At 42.7% G+C, this 6,276-nt stretch overlaps 1 pseudogene; it reads right to left on the bottom strand.

Annotated features, from left to right (window-relative positions):
• Nucleotides 1–1,272: 1,272 nt before the first annotated feature.
• On the bottom strand, nucleotides 1,273–2,356 carry LOC139572603 (interferon-inducible GTPase 5-like; annotated as a pseudogene).
• Nucleotides 2,357–6,276: the final 3,920 nt, after the last annotated feature.

Here is a 6,276-nt window from a genome sequence, read left to right as displayed (position 1 = left end):
AGAACTGCATTCCCACATCCTTCAGAAAGATCTACAATGAAGAGAGAAACAGTGTCATTAGAGCAGTCTTTGAAGTCTTGCAATAACCACACTCCAACCGTCACACAACACAATTGCAAGCTGTGCACAAGTTAATATAGTCTACTAGAAAAAATATCTGCATGTTTTTTCTTTAAATTATCGCACCTCTGTTTCCCTCCTTTTTGGGTGACCTGCAACTTCTCGCTCACTCCTACCACCGTATTTCTGCTGACACACACCACAGTGATGTTTTTGGTGTGGTTTCCAACAGGCAGGCTGATGGTGTTGAGCTCCAGCAGTGGCTACTCTATGAGGGGTAAGGGAACACCCTGAGTGACACACACACACAGATAATGACCTCTGCCTGGACCACACACCCAGAGCCATTGAGCATCACAGGACGATCTGGAAAAAGACTTTGAAGAGAGAGGTATCAGTGATAGATTGATGTCAACATGACAGATAAGTGATTCCATGTCATGTCAATGTGTATGTTTCAATCAAGTTTGTACAATGCTGTTTGTACTTACACATTGGAGTTACAACAGTGGAAGCTGGAAGTCCTATGGAGGTGTTGAGCACACAAACTCCCCTGCATGTTCTCTTGTTAGAGATTGTGAGAGCGGCCAGTCCAGATTTTTTCTGTTCCAAAGCTGTTGTCCCATTCTTACTCCAGGTGAAGTTAGATGATGGTGTAATAGAATAAGGCCATTGTCACGATCGTCGTAGTGAGGAGACCAAGGCGCAGCGTGAGAGAAATACATCTTCCTTTTATTTTGACGAAGACGTAACACGAAACGAAACACTCTTACAAAAAACTAACAAAACAAACAAACGTGAAGCTATAAACGAAAGTGCACACACAAGCTACTAACGTTCAACATAGACAATTACCCACAAAAGCCTACTGTCTATGGCTGCCTTAAATATGGCTCCCAATCAGAGACAATGAATGACAGCTGTCTCTGATTGAGAACCATTCAGGCAACCATAGACTTACCTAGACACCTACACTCAACACAAACCCATATACTCTCCCAAAACCCCCTATACCATACAACCACCCCAGACGAGACAACTATACACAAACATCCCCCCTGTCACACCCTGACCTAACCAAAATATTACAGAAAACAAAGATAACTAAGGCCAGGGCGTGACAGCCATGCTCATGAAAAAAAATAGCGTCCTCCCTCATCTTAAATGGCACCGACCACCACTGAAATACACTGAGTGTACAAAACATTAAGAACATATTCCCAATTTTGAGCCTGGTACCTACTACCATACCCCGTTCAAAGGCACTTAAACATTTTGTCTTGCCCATTCACCCTCTGAATGGCACACATACACAATCCATGTCTCAATTATTTCAAGGCTTAGAAAACAAAGTGCTCACACAGTCAGTTAATCATGTTCATGAAATAGGGTCCACGCCACTTTGCCCTGCCAAACGCTCTACGGACTCGTCATCCAAACAGAGCGAGGCCCTGGCCTTGGTGAGCATCCTCACATGCTGGCATCCGCCATGCAGGCCGCCAGGGGCACAGGGATGTCTGACACCCCACCACAGAGCGAGGTGACCGCCCACACTGGGGCTTGAAGGCGTCCTTCTTCTGGGTGACACAGGGCTTGGGAGAGAGTGGTCAGGGCCAGGAGGAAAGTGTGGGCTCTGATCTCTGGGAGGTCTCTCTCCCTCTCATCCAGGAGGTTTGGGAAGTCAAGTTTCTCCAGACAGGAGGGACTCATCATGAACACCTTAGGCAGGGCCACCCCCTGGGCCTTCAGCACCTTCAGGCTGGCCTCCCGTCTCTCCAGGCTCTTCTCCGTGTCCTTCTCTGAGGTACACCATGTCCCTCTGCACCGAGAGAAACTCCAGGAACTCCACCACGCTGTTGGCCTGGAGACTCTGAGTGAACGCCATGACCACCATGTTGTACAGCAGGAACTTGACCCGCTCCATTTACGCCTCCGGGTCAAAGGGCGAGGCTGCGGGCATGGGTGGCAGGTCCCACAGGCAGAAGTCTGGGTGTTTGGGGTTGGGTAGATGGCCAGCTCTTCTGGAGTGGTGGTGTAGAGGTGGAGGGCGGTCCCTTCATCATCAGACCCCAGTTTACGGAGGGTGTTGATAAAGGCAGCCTCCTGGTCAGAGATCCGGAGATCCGGCCTGGTTGATCCGGCTTATCAGGAGGTCCTCCTCAACATCTTTGACGTAGAGCTTGTTGTTCTCGATGGACTCTTTGAAAGTCTCCAGGAGGTTCAGGCTGTCAGATACAGTATAACATCTGCCGTCATGGCTGCAGGAGACTGGAGGAAGGTCATTAGCATAGGGCATACAGCAAACACCACAAACCTGCTTCAATCCTGGATGATTTAAGAAACATTTTAAAACTAACTGAGAGAGACTTTGTTATTTCTTCAAACAACCAACCTTTATTTCATAAGAATTGCAGTAATGAAGCTGGACGACCCCACACTCTCGAGTGTAAGACCAAGAGCTTAATCATACAGAAAATACAGAGGTCTTATATAGGAGACCTAAAAATGCTTAGTCATGGCTGGTTCCACCCTTCCGGCAGATCGGGGCATCATAAGCTACCTTGTTTTCTTCTTGTGGTTATGTGTATCGGCTGTGTGAGGTCTTAGCGCACAAACAAGTGATAACGCCGCCAGTTCCGTTACTCCTTTCTGTTCAAGCTAGCCTCTGTTCTCTTCATATCTCCACACAGCTGTGCCCTTGGAAGATACAAAAAGAACAGGATGGACTGAAGAACTGTGGTCACTCTCAGAGGCTCTTTGTCTTATGCCACGTGACCAAGTAACTCAGAAGCAAAGATGATTTCTGTTCCTCAAGTTTATCTCGATCCCGAGTCGCCCCATGTACTTGACTATAGCCCTAGACCAGCTGCGGGGAGCTAAAGGGGAACCATCCTTTCTCAGAAGCACAGCACTGGTAGAATAGAAATGTCTTACTATTGTTAAGCATATAGTTGTTAACTTATCAATATGCATGCAGATATAGTAAACAAGGCAGGAAATACGTAATTTGTCCCTTAAACACTTTATTGATTTAATTCAATTAATCCTTGATTGGCAATTCAATTCATGTCCAAACACCAGAATACACACATATTTATCTGTCTCTTGAGGTCTGGGCAACATTATCCCTAACTGCTTAATTTGGAGATAAGTAGTGACATCTAAGCCTGCTATCAAAACTGTAGGAGGTTCAATAGATGGGTTGGTTGTTTAGAAACAAAACAGACTCGTTAGCAACTGTGACAAAGTGAAAATGTAGAGTTTCCATCAACCTGACTCGCGCTGCGTGCAACGTAATATCAAAGAACATCGCCGTTCGTGGTCAGAGTGGTGGGTGAAACCATTCACTTCAGAAAAGAATGTGATATTAATAAAGTTTCCTTTCATTATGTGTTATCGAATTCATAAAAATAATTACTCCCATTGTCGTAAGGTTGGCAATACGAGAGGTCTTCAGACTTAACTTTGTTATATTATTTTCCTTGAATGAACAACTAGTGGGTTTTGAGTGCTTCTCCCCTATTTGGAACGTTGGTCTGCCTCCTCTTCAGTCCGAGAGAGATATTCTGAGGGCAGGTTCATGTCTCCTTACGCTGTACACAAAAACTATTTAAAACTGTATAACACAATAGTGTCTTTTGAAAACTGGTTCATATATCCCAAAGTCATTAGCGAATGTGACTATGTACATATTTATTTTGCCGTTAATGTATTTAAAGCCTATTTCGTTAAATTAATCAAGTGTTTGCTGGCTTAGCTAGCCACATTAATGACGAGCTAACTAGCACCAGTCAGTGCACTGTAATTTTACGCTAGCAATTGCTAGCAGGGGATTTGTTGGTAATTCAAGGCTTCTTTAATGATATATTAAGTTCATGTTTATTTTCTTACTACATTAACATTTTTATATAAGAAGGGATGTACTTGTGCTCTGTATTTATGGATGGATGCCGCTTCACATTGAGGGCATGTACCATTACTGTTGCTCTTATTTTAAAGATATCTTGTGTCCTATCTAACCAGTGAACGTGTGGCTGTGACCATCCCGTCAAGGCCTGTCATCACTGCTTGATATTGTTTACTGTGTGTATATTTTACTGATATTTTTTAATTTTTCTAAACAAAATTAATTTATACTATACAATCACTTTGTGCATTCAGTCCAAGCGAGATATTCTGAGAGCAGTGAACATGTGGCTGTCACCATCCTGTCAATGCCTGTCATCACTGTTTGATATTTCCGTATGCCTATCTTCTGGCTATCAGTGGAGGCTCCTCAGAGGAGGAAGGGAAGGACCATCCTCCTCAGTGAATTTCATGAAAATATTTTTAAAGATGTAAAAAGTTATCCTTTTTATATTAAACTATATGAAATATAATCACATCACCCAATAATTGATTAAAACACACTATTTTGCAATGAAGGTCTACAGTAGCCTCAACAGCACTCTGTAGGGTAGCACCATGGTGTAGGCGGAGGACGCTAGCTTCCATGACCACCCAATCAAAGGATCAGAGAATGAATCTAGTACTGAAAGCATAAGCATAAGCTAGCTTGCACCACAGTGCATAAAATGTGGTTAGTAGTTGACTCAAAGAGAGAGAAAGACAATAGTTGAACAGTTTTAAACAAATTAATTTCTTCCAAAATGAAGGAGAAGGAAGAGATAGATAGAGATTTAGTCATTTTTTTCACATTGAATTTCACTTACATACCTAGCAAATGCAGCTACAGTATATAGTTTAGCCTAGTCAAACACCCTGTACTCAAACACCCTGTAAGAGCTAAACTGCTTACTGACTGTACAGTGTAACATTACTGCATGATTGTAGCGGGTTTACTAACGGGTTATTGCTATTAGCTATGTTGACTATGCCATTACTTTAGCTAATATGGTGACAACGATGTAGGCTGTGTAGCGGTAGTGATATGGTTTTGCTTGGAAAGGTTTCTTTGCCTGGTCACATGCAGCTGATGTGTTGTGCATTGAAGTCCACAAGCGAAGGGAAAAGGTGAGAGGAAGAGAGCGCATAGATGCGAGAAGGAATACAACGTTGCTGCTATGAAAGTGAACTGTGTTTACGAGGGATCAGGCCACCGATTCTGTTGAAAAACTTTTCTTAAACGGAAGCAAACGGAACAAAGCAGAGATAAACAAACCTGAATTTGCAACTGTTGGACTAATGATTACACCCTATATCAGCTAGATGCAGGCAAGAGTGTGCAAGGCTGTATTGAATGTGTAACTGTCTGTCCATATGTCACTGTCTGTCACCTGAAATTATTATCTCGACCTGTGTGCACCTACATTGTAAACTTTCATTCATAGGCTAGGTTGTAGCAATCACATTTTTATTTTTATTTTTTATTATTTATTACAAAAAACACAAGGAAGGGGTAACATTAAAGTATTAGAACATGAAGGACAAACAATAAAGCATCAAGACACTATCAAACATGTATCAGACTTTCCGCAACAGAGCCATCCTTATGTGTGAGGGTGCGTGTGCATGATAGTGATATAAAATATATGTCATAGTTTCCTTTTTCATGATCACAATCTTGTGAAACCCGAACCCTCCAAGATCCCCCCACAGTTCCCCAATAGCTGTTCCTCAACCATTCGAGACCCCTCCCACAGCCCCCCCCCCCTCCCCCGGAGATATATATTTTTTAAATACAATTAATTTCATTCCCCACCCCCAAGAACCACCCAATGCACCAACAACCAAGAGAATGAACTAAAGAGAATAAAGGAAAAGACAGAAGAAAACAGCAAACAACAATGCAAAAAAAATACAAAAATAATAATACATTTAAAACAAAGGACATCAAGGACAACTTAAATCATAACAGCAATGCCTACTTTATACACTGCTCAAAAAAATAAAGGGAACACTTAAACAACACAATGTAACTTCAAGTCAATCACACTTCTGTGAAATCAAACTGTCCACTTAGGAAGCAACACTGATTGACAATAAATTTCACATGCTGTTGTGCAAATGGAATAGACAAAAGGTGGAAATTATAGGCAATTAGCAAGACACCCCCAATAAAGGAATGGTTCTGCAGGTGGTGACCACAGACCACTTCTCAGTTCCTATGCTTCCTGGCTGATGTTTTGGTCACTTTTGAATGCTGGCGGTGCTTTCACTCTAGTGGTAGCATGAGACGGAGTCTACAACCCACACAAGTGGCTCAGGTAGTGCAGC

The sequence above is a fragment of the Salvelinus alpinus genome, chromosome 4 (genome assembly GCF_045679555.1).
Source record: "Salvelinus alpinus chromosome 4, SLU_Salpinus.1, whole genome shotgun sequence".
Lineage (NCBI taxonomy): Eukaryota > Metazoa > Chordata > Actinopteri > Salmoniformes > Salmonidae > Salvelinus > Salvelinus alpinus.
This window is presented reverse-complemented; position numbering and strand designations above follow the sequence as displayed.